The 10735-nt window shown below is 48.8% G+C and overlaps 2 long non-coding RNA genes across 4 annotated transcripts; both read right to left on the bottom strand.

The window, feature by feature from the left end:
* Window positions 1-293: 293 nt before the first annotated feature.
* On the bottom strand, window positions 294-816 carry LOC146706479 (uncharacterized). Of its 2 annotated transcripts, XR_014921767.1 has the most exons (3): window positions 740-814; window positions 513-662; window positions 294-431 (listed from the first exon to the last, which is right to left on the bottom strand). It is a non-coding gene; the product is annotated as an uncharacterized LOC146706479 (long non-coding RNA). The 2 variants fall into 2 exon arrangements; XR_014921766.1 differs by having other exon boundaries at window positions 294-662; window positions 740-816.
* A 4408-nt stretch (window positions 817-5224) lies between these two features.
* LOC146706478 (uncharacterized) lies at window positions 5225-5963 on the bottom strand. 2 transcript variants are annotated; one of them, XR_014921765.1, is made up of 3 exons: window positions 5670-5949; window positions 5443-5592; window positions 5225-5361 (listed from the first exon to the last, which is right to left on the bottom strand). It is a non-coding gene; the product is annotated as an uncharacterized LOC146706478 (long non-coding RNA). The 2 variants fall into 2 exon arrangements; XR_014921764.1 differs by having other exon boundaries at window positions 5225-5592; window positions 5670-5963.
* Between the last annotated feature and the right edge of the window lie 4772 nt (window positions 5964-10735).

Here is a 10735-nt window from a genome sequence, read left to right as displayed (position 1 = left end):
GAGGCTGGATTCTCCAATTTGTTTTGACTGTGTGGATAATGCTGCAGTTACTGGAAAGACCTTTTAAACATGACCTTTGAAATTTCAATTTTTGCCTTTTATTTCGATCACTTCGCTTTAATGAAAGGCATGTTGCTTTTGAATAAAAACACAAGTTCTGGGCCATATTTTTCATCCATACCAATAGTCTGGCTATGCTTGATGTTGAAAAATTTAATCAGTTACATAAGTAATGTCAAGAACCGAAGTTCAACACACAAGCTGGACCCAGGAGCAGAACACACACACAGCGGTACGAGAGAAAAAAATAAACTTTATTATAACTGAGAGTGTCCCGGGAGAGTAGAAGGGAGAAAACGCACGGAACCAGAGAAACCGAGGGACCGGGAGAAGAATCGCGCAGGAAACGCCGAGAGCGGGACCGTGGGAGGCTGAAACAGAAAAAGAAAAAAGGATTATTGGGGTGCGGGTAAACCGGCAGCATACGAGGGGAGGTAGTGTACGCGTCTTACGATGATAGCGGGGCCAAGGGAACCGGAGGGAGGGGTGAGGGTCCGTGGGGAGAAGCTCCAGAAAGGGCGAGGCGGCTGGGGTTGATCGTGATCCAAATTCTGGACAGGCAGGTGGACAGGCTGGTGACTCAAAACACGCCGAGCAGTGATCTGGGTATACAAGGCAGAGTTAGTACTAGTTCACACGGATAGGATTGCCTAAGGACTTTCCCGTAGGTGTGCGTTACCGCTGAAGGACGATTACGGACTGGCGTGGAGCAGCAGGCTGGGCAGGATTAAATGGTCCACCTGGTGATCACCTGGGATGGGATGCAGGTGTGGAGTCAGCGGCCACGCCCACGGGAGTGGGCATCCCATCAGCACCTCAGACGCCGGGCCGCGGACCATGACAGTACCCCCCCCTCAAGAGTCGCCCCCAGGCGACAGGCCGGGACCCCGCCTGCGGAGAGAAGCATGGAAAGCAGAGATGAGGCGAGGGTCCAGAACGAAGGAGCGCGGGACCCAGAGGCGGTCCTCGGGGCCGTACCCCTCCCAATCCACGAGATACTGCCAGCCGCGCCCGCGCGCATCCAGGATACGCCGGACCGCATAGGCCGGATGGCCGCCGACGAGCCGGGCGGGAGGAGGGGGCGCGGAAGGAGGGCACAGGGGGCTGAGGCGGACTGGTTTAAGCTGAGACACATGGAACGTGGGGTGCACACGCCGGGAGGCTGGAAGCCGAAGCCTGACCGCCACTGGGTTGATGACTCGGCCCACCTCGTATGGCCCGATGAAACGGGGAGCCAGTTTGCGGGACGTGCCCCGGAGTGGGATGTTCCCAGCAGCCAACCAAACCTTCTGTCCCGGCTGGTAGTCAGGGGCTGGGGCGCGGCGACGATCGGCGTAGTGCGCATGTCGTTCCTTCGCACGCAGGAGGGCGCTGCGAACGCTGCGCCATACACGTTGGCAGCGCCGAAGGTGGTGTGGAGCCGACGGGACGGAGAGAGTCAAGTCCTCTTCAGGGAAGAGCGGAGGCTGATATCCGAGAGACGCCTCGAAAGGTGATAGACTGGTGGAGGACGAGGTTAGAGTGTTGTGGGCGTACTCCACCCAGGGCAGGTAGGTAACCCAAGAGGAGGGGTTTTGACTGGCCACGCACCGTAGCATAGTCTCCAGTTCTTGATTGAGACGTTCAGTCTGTCCGTTGGATTGCGGGTGGAAGCCGGAGCTTAGGTTAACCTTGGCGCCGAGAGCGGAACAGAAGGTCTTCCACACCTGTGAGGTGAACTGGGGACCTCGATCGGAGACAATTTCCAAGGGGATTCCGTGGAGCCTGAACACATTAGCAACCAACGACTGGGCAGTCTCAGCGGCTGAGGGCAGCTTGGCTAGCGGGATGAAGTGAGCGGCCTTGGAAAACCGATCTACAACGGTGAGAATGACACGCTTTCCGGACGAGGCAGGGAGACCGGTAACAAAGTCGAGGGAGATGTGAGACCAGGGCCGGTGGGGTGTAGTGAGCGGGTGGAGCTGGCCTGCGGGGCGCTGGGTGGATGACTTATTACGGGCGCAGACGGCACAGGCAGACACATAGTCCCTCACGTCCCTTATTAGCGTTTTCCACCAAAAATGTTTCTTGAGGAGGTGCGTCGTTCTGTTCACGCCTGGGTGGCACGTGAATCGTGCTGTGTGGATCCAGTGGATGACAGCTCCACGGGCGGCAGCAGGAACGAAGCGCCGTCCGGGTGGTCCGGTCCCTGGATCGGGGTCTCCCGGGAGAGCTCGGCGAATGGTCTCCTCTATTTCCCAGGTGAGGGCGCCCACCACGCAGGTGGCGGGTAGGATGGTGGCGGGGGGAGTCGCTTCGCTGTCGGAGGAGTACTGACGGGAGAGCGCATCGGGCTTGGTGTTCCGCGATCCTGGACGATAGGAGAGCGTGAAGTTGAAGCGGGCGAAGAATAGGGACCAGCGAGCTTGGCGTGGATTCAACCTCTTGGCGGTTCTCAGGTACAGGAGGTTCTTATGGTCTGTCCAGATGAGGAAGGGCTGAGCGGCCCCCTCCAGCCAGTGGCGCCATTCCTCTAAAGCGAGTTTAACGGCTAGCAGTTCCCTGTCGCCGATGTCATAATTCTTCTCTGCGGGGGTGAGTCGGCGTGAGAAGAAGGCGCATGGCCGGAGCTTATTCAGAGGCCCAGACCGCTGGGAGAGAACCGCTCCCACTCCCGCATCAGACGCGTCAACTTCTACAACAAACTGCTTAGCAGCGTCTGGGTGGGTTAGGATGGGTGTGGAAGTGAATAACCGTTTTAACTTAGCGAAGGCTGCGTGGGCTTCAGGGGACCAGGTGAAGGGCACTTTGGGTGAGGTGAGCTGGGTGAGCGGCGCTGCCACCTGGCTGTAGTTCCGGATGAAGCGGCGGTAAAAGTTCGCAAACCCCAGGAAGCTCTGAAGCTTCTTCCGTGACTCCGGAACCGGCCATTCCAACACTGCCTTGACTTTCACCGGGTCGGTCTTCACCTGCCCACCTGCTAGAATGTAGCCCAAGAAGGAGATGGATGAAACGTGGAACTCACATTTTTCCGCCTTGACGTACAACCTGTTTTCGAGCAGCCGTTGTAGTACGCTTCTCACATGGATGTGATGTTCTTCGGGTGTTTTGGAAAAGATCAGAATGTCATCTAGGTATACGAAAACAAACACATTTAGGAAGTCCCGTAACACGTCGTTGACTAGAGCTTGAAAAACCGCCGGGGCGTTGGTTAGTCCAAACGGCATCACCAGATATTCGAAATGCCCCAGTGGGGTGTTGAAGGCGGTCTTCCACTCATCACCCTCACGTATTCGAACCAGGTGATAGGCGTTCCGCAGATCCAGCTTGGTGAAGACTGTGGCTTCCTGGAGTGAGTCAAAAATAGAATTAATTAGTGGGAGGGGATATTTATTCTTGATGGTGATGTCGTTAAGACCCCGGTAATCGATGCAGGGGCGAAGCGTCCCGTCCTTCTTTCCCACAAAGAAAAAACCCGCAGCGACAGGGGAGGACGACGGCCTGATTCGTCCTGCCGCTAGCGACTCTTGGATGTAATTCTCCATGGTTTCTCTTTCGGGGCGAGACAGGTTATACAGTCTGCTAGAGGGCAGCGAAGCTCCCGGGAGTAAATCAATGGCACAGTCATAAGGACGGTGAGGAGGTAGTGAGAGCGCCTCGTCCTTACTGAACACCTGCCGAAGATCGTGATATTCGGGGGGCACGGAAGAGAGGTCCGGTGCGGGTGGCGGGGTTGAATTTCGTTTCGTTGAGGCGGAGGGAACGGCCGACCCCAAACAGTTCGCCAGACAGAACACACTCCAGCTCGCGATCCTCTTTCCGGCCCAATCGATGCGAGGGTTATGTTTCTGTAGCCAGGGGTAACCTAAGATAAGCGGGGTGTCAGGAGCGGGAAAAGTGAAAAAGGAAAGCTGCTCCTGGTGATTCCCTGATGTGACTAACTGTACGGGTGCAGTTTGGTGGGTGATATAAGCAAACACTTGATTATTCAACGTGGACGCAGGGATGGGCGGCTCGAGTGGCGTGAGGGACACAGCTAATTTCTTAGCCAGTCTCTCATCCATAAGATTCTGTTCCGCCCCGGAGTCTACCAGCGCGGAGCATGTAAAGGTCTGGTTATTAGTTACGAGGGTAACGGACAGTAATAATCGGGGTCTAGTAGTGCTTAACGTGCTGCCCACCCGTATCCCCGGACTTACCGGTGGGCCGGGTCGTTTGGGCGGACCGGGCAGACAGCGATGCGGTGACCGGGCCTCCCACAGTACAGGCATTCTCCAGCCCGAAATCGGCGTTCCCTCTCCTCCGGAGAAAGCCGAGAGCGTCCGATCTGCATGGGTTCGGGCGGGGGAGGCGACGGAGAGCGCGCACACGCAGCCGTGGGCGTGGGCGGAGAAACACTGATCCCGGGGCGCAATACGGAGCCCATAGGTTTAAGCCGCCGCTCGGCATCCCTCTCCCGCAGGCGTCTATCGATCCTACGGGCGAGGGAAGCCAATTCTTCGAAGGATTTAGTCTCTTCGTGAAAAGCTAGTTGGTCCTTCATCTGGTCGGTTAGTGACCGTAAAAAACCCCACGGAGAGCTGAATCGGGCCAACCCACGGCGACCGCTCTGGTACGAAACTCGACTAGGTACTCCGCGATACTGCGCCGCCCCTGACGGAGCCCCAGCAACTTCTGTGTGGCGTCATCTTCCGAGACCGGAGGGGAGAACGTAGCCCGGAACTCCTCCAGGAAATCATCGTAATCGCAATCACGAATGGAGTGAGATGTTAAATAGGCCTCAGCCCACGTTAAAGCACGTCCCCGTAATAAACCTACAAAATAGGAGATTTTAGCTGCATCCGTGGGGAAGGCGTGTGGCGTGCGGCTGAAGAACAGGGAGCATTGAAAAAGGAACCCCCCACACAGGTCTAACTCCCCGTGGAAGGGCTCCAAAGGCGGAGGCGAAACGCCGTGGGGCACGGGATCGGGCGGCTTGGTTCGCAGCTGTTCCCGAGTGTCACTGAGCTCTTGGTAGCGGTCCTGGAGCGATTGAAGCTGCTGGTCGTGGCGACCGAGAATAGCGCCCTGCTTATTAATGGCGGAACGGAGTGGATCTGCTGGGTCCATACTGGCCAGTCCGTACTGTCAAGAACCGAAGTTCAACACACAAGCTGGACCCAGGAGCAGAACACACACACAGCGGTACGAGAGAAAAAATAAACTTTATTATAACTGAGAGTGTCCCGGGAGAGTAGAAGGGAGAAAACGCACGGAACCAGAGAAACCGAGGGACCGGGAGAAGAATCGCGCAGGAAACGCCGAGAGCGGGACCGTGGGAGGCTGAAACAGAAAAAGAAAAAAGGATTATTGGGGTGCGGGTAAACCGGCAGCATACGAGGGGAGGTAGTGTACGCGTCTTACGATGATAGCGGGGCCAAGGGAACCGGAGGGAGGGGTGAGGGTCCGTGGGGAGAAGCTCCAGAAAGGGCGAGGCGGCTGGGGTTGATCGTGATCCAAATTCTGGACAGGCAGGTGGACAGGCTGGTGACTCAAAACACGCCGAGCAGTGATCTGGGTATACAAGGCAGAGTTAGTACTAGTTCACACGGATAGGATTGCCTAAGGACTTTCCCGTAGGTGTGCGTTACCGCTGAAGGACGATTACGGACTGGCGTGGAGCAGCAGGCTGGGCAGGATTAAATGGTCCACCTGGTGATCGCCTGGGATGGGATGCAGGTGTGGAGTCAGCGGCCACGCCCACGGGAGTGGGCATCCCATCAGCACCTCAGACGCCGGGCCGCGGACCATGACAAGTAATTTACATAAGTGACAGAACAAGCCATCTTACAACATGTTTAAGTACACAATTTCTTGCCCAGGTTTGTGAGAACTTTGCCCAATAGAAGAGGATGAATTAAATTGTGTTTACGCTGCCAAAAGTGTTAATAAATGAAATGTGGAACCAAATCAATAACTTGTCCTTCCAGAAACAGCACTTCGGGCAGTTCTTTGTTGTTGTTTTTTCTTAAAAAGCTTTTTTTCAGCAATACTATTAATAATAATAATAAGGACTGTGGATAATCCAGAGCATATATCACCTTTTTCCTGTGAATTATTGTTGCTGCTATGCTGTTCAGATGTGTAGTACTCTGAACAAAAACACAATTCCATTCCTGTTCTGTTGTATTGTTTTAGAGGCTATCAGCATTGCTACATAAAACAGGTTAGTTAGGTGGGGGGTAGAAGTATTTTAAATTCTGGCAAAATTACCCTTTATAAAAGCATCAAACACAGGCTTGGGATAAATAGCATCATTTACACAAAGTCCTCTTCCTGAGTGTTTCCAGGGATACAAAGCCAAAACAAAAGCCAAGCCAATTTAGATGTTCACTCACTGTAGCAGCACAGACAAAGCAGGAAGCAAGGGAGCCAGGGCCAAATCGCTGGTTTGAAGAACGCGGGTCCTTTTCTACAATAAGTGACTGCATCTCACTACTCCCACAACCTCTTCTAAATTAGGCCGTCTCTGTGGTAACCCAGGGAAACTGCCAAAAGTTGGGGGAGATTGTGGGACACAGCAAGGGCTGAGAGATTGAGGTCAATGCAAGAGGTCAGCATGTCTATTTTGAGAGCAAAGTCCCTCTTACCTTTGGCAAACAATTTCTTGTCCCTTGGCTACCAATCAGAGTAGCTTGTGAGCCCTCTTGCTTCCCTCAAAAGTATTTGGGGCTCATTCACGGTTGAGCCCGTGGAATTTAATTAGAGCTGGTGGGCTGGTGATATTGACACATCTGTCACATCTTTCCCTCAGAAAACTATTTCCTGTGCTTTACAGGTCCATTTGAATCCTTTGAGACTTAGATACTCTGGACACCCTCTTAAAAAATGACACGATATAATGACTAAGCATGTTTTCAGCCGACCCTTAGTTTTTAAGTGGTCCCCGGGGAGTGTGACGATATATCTGTGGTTGCAGTTATTAAAAAGCTAGAGAGTGGCATTTAGAAATGACATACAGTCTTGCCACTGGTAGAGCCTTCAGGACCGGGCTAGCTACTTAAGCATGAGATGCAATCTCCTGTCTGAGACTTAAATAAATGGGAGCATGTTGTATAAGAAAGGAGCTTGTAAATATTTCATAGCAATAGGTCAACAGGGTGTTAATGCTGCTTTCCTTTGTGTTACAGCCTACTGGTAAGGTTAGCTGGTGACAGATTAAATGTGTTACAAGCAGCCACTTATGCAACAATACAGACCATGTTAAATTCTTATGAGACCCAACAAGCCCTGGTTGGTTTGAGTTAATAAAACCGACCCAACGGGACTTAAGAAACACATACATGTCATGTCTGCAGTACTGCGCAACACTTTATTACACATCTGCTCAACTATGCAATACTCATTATGAAGCCTCTGGATGTAATATTATGATGAGACCTTAGTGTTCTGGTTGGGCTGAATATTATCAGAGACCCAAAGGAACTCTGAAACATGCAGAGCATGTCATTGCTACAACACTTTATTAAAAATCTACTTGAGTATGCAAATAAAAAATTATCAAAGCTCACATTTCTAAAGCTGTTATTTGTTTTTCATGCCACTGCTTTATGTCTTCTTTTTTTTTCTCATTCCTTTTTAATATTCCTTACCAAGTGTTTGTGGCTGGTTTGTTTTGGTAGTAATGTTGGGCCCAGCCACTTGACCACATTTCTTTTTGCATGTGAAGCACTTTGCGAATCAGTTTAATTGTGACCTTTGATTACTCGAATGTGAGTGCAGCACGAGGGTGGATGGCTATGGCGACGAAAAAAGAGACTAAAGAGAGATAAACAGAAAACAAACCTTTCATAGAAGGAAACAAGCTTCCAGTGTCTGACCAAACCTTTTAATTTTCCGCTTCATTAAGAGCTCCAGTGCAGGTGCTGTGAGACCGAGGCCAGAGGCCGCTTGAGACACAGGCAGACCCTTTAATAGCCTGTTTACAACCTGACTTTGGCAGGATAGAGAGCAAATGGAAGGACTGTGCTTGTTAACAATTTAATGGCTGCACTGAATGATTTAAGGATTTGCATACTCGCAAAGGTCATGTTTGTTAGGTTCTTCACTGGGCGAGCCTTAAACCCACATTGACTGAGGTTTATGATCCACACCGATCATTTTCAGGGATGGGTGGTTGTAATGAACCATAATTGGAAACTGCTTCCCTCCTTTGTGGCTGCATGATAGGTCAGAAATCAGAGGTGGGACCAAGTCATTGTTTTGCAAGTCTCAAGTAAGTCTCAAGTCTTTATCCTCAAGTCTCAAGTCAAGTCTCAAGTAATGTCAGGCAAGTCAGAGTCGAGTCTCAAGTCACTGGTGTAAAAGTCCGAGTCAAGTCACAAGTCTGAAACTTTGAATTTCAAGTCCTTTCGAGTCTTTAAAAAAAACAAACGAAAAAATAATGTTGCAGTTATGCTAAATGTAAATATTAGACCATGTAATTTTAAAATCTGTGTTTTTCTCAACACATACAAAATAGTGAACTTAGAAAATATACACAAATTGTGAAATTGCACCTCTTTAAAATGCAGCTCAATTAAACCTAGCTCCAAGAATAATTTTCACCGACAGTTCTGAGATAAGCTGCATGTTATTCTTGGATGCGGTTGTAGGACCAGCTTTAAAATCGCATGACAAAAATATCATACACATTAAAAAAAACTGTATCACCAACGTAGCCTGGAAAACATTTGCTAGTTAGATGAAGTCAGCTATCTCATCTTAGCATATTTATATGCATATTTATAATTATACGGTTCTTGGAGTGAGTGCATACACTCATGAAGTTTAGTAACTTCCGGTCACTGCAACAAGCCCAGGTACAGTTTACCGACGGATGGGTGCAGGACCTTGAAATGCACGAAAGACCATCGTACGTATCATAAGTTTACCAGTCTCACAAATCGTCTTCATAAATACACATTCGTTAACCGTTTATTAATAGGACCTTTGAGCTCAACGGTAATTAATTAGTAGTGGAAATAATTTCTGGTAGCATCACAGAAATGTAGCAGTGACAATAATATTGTATGCTGTAATCGTACTGGGCAATTAGTGATACAAAAAACCTGTTTTATCCTGTGAATAAAAGTATGTGTTTTTGTCAGTGTACCATAATAACAGAAGCGAAACGCAATATTGTGTCAGGACAATTCACTATTTATGCACAATAAATAAAGGAGCATAGCGCGACAATTTCTGTTCAGCGCCAGACTTGCTTGTAACCTATATCACCAATTATGTTAAGAAAAATGACGCATTAACTACAACAGCAGACTGACCTTTGTGTAAATGCTTGGAGCAGACTAACCTGTGAGCTGGAGTGTTCTGGGACGTTATATTTGATCTTTGAATGGCTGCAATCCAGGCCACCCGTCGCCTCTTTGTTACTTCGGAAACATGGCTCGAACAATTTCTCTTCAACGACGTAATCCGATAACAACCGATCTCTTTACCCGTCGGCTTCCCGTGGCTGTCATGCGACCGGCTATTGCAGTTAATAATACAACAGCTTCTTGACATTTTTGTGTTTCTTTTTATCGCTGTATAACTGATTTTAATTGAAAGCCTGCGTGCGCTAGTACCGCTTGCCACGAGTTCCCAGAATCCTTTGCGGTTCTACCCGTGAATGACGTCACATTTTCAATCTCCATATAATATGCATGTTAAATTTTATATTTGGGGTAAAATATCAAGTCTTTTCAAGTAAACCGGTTCAAGTCCAATTCAAGTCCCAAGTCATTGGTGTAAAAGTCCAAGTCAAGTCACAAGTCTTAGAACATTTTGTCAAGTCAAGTCTAAAGTCATAAAATTAATGACTCGAGTCTGACTCGAGTCCAAGTCATGTGACTCGAGTCCACACCTCTGACTTCTAACTCCGTTAAATGTAATAACTTTTGTTTTCATGGATGCCTGGAAGTTAAACTTTATAGTTACACCTGGTAAAGCAGCAATGCTGATCGTTTTATTAAAGATGAAAGAATTTAGACAGTTTTTAACTCTAAGTGATGCTGCAGTGTTGTTTGACCTGAAGTATACGGAGTTTAGGACCCAGATTACTCCCAGATTTAAGAGCATCTTAGTCCGACAAATACGACAATAACAACGGCCGCTTGCATGTTCTGCAAAAAAATGTGCTTTGTTGTGTATCTGACGGACAAACACCAAACCAGTTCCACATCACGGAAGTTGCACCATTTTTACAAACCAATTCTGGTTCATCTGTTTCACTCAACAACCGGCCATGTGCGTATGAAAACAAAGGCACTGCGCATGCGCGTTTTACTCCCATTCTATCGCGATATTTCATTTTCCTATCGTTGCCTAACATTATACCGGTATTACCGTGAACGGTATAATATGGCCCAGCCCTAATTACCAATAATATAAATTTATGCACAAAAGGAATTACTAATGTAAAAAAAAAAAAGTGGATTTATTTATATATGTTTATATATAAATATATGCGGTGGCCCCTAGAGACAAAGCACCTACAAACTCCAAAACGCATTTCTAGCGTTAACTGAACTTCCAAAACAGAGCTACCTAGATCACTTAAATTACACAATTGAAAGCATATGTGTATTGTTTGTGTATTTATACACAAGCATTCATATATAGTCAAATAATAAAAAAAATAAAAAAAGTTCATTTACCTGTTATTACCACACACCAA

Source organism: Copadichromis virginalis, linkage group LG7, assembly GCF_057382275.1.
Source record: "Copadichromis virginalis isolate Kocher_CV1m ecotype Utaka linkage group LG7, C_Virginalis_male_GT1.1, whole genome shotgun sequence".
NCBI lineage: Eukaryota > Metazoa > Chordata > Actinopteri > Cichliformes > Cichlidae > Copadichromis > Copadichromis virginalis.
This window is presented reverse-complemented; position numbering and strand designations above follow the sequence as displayed.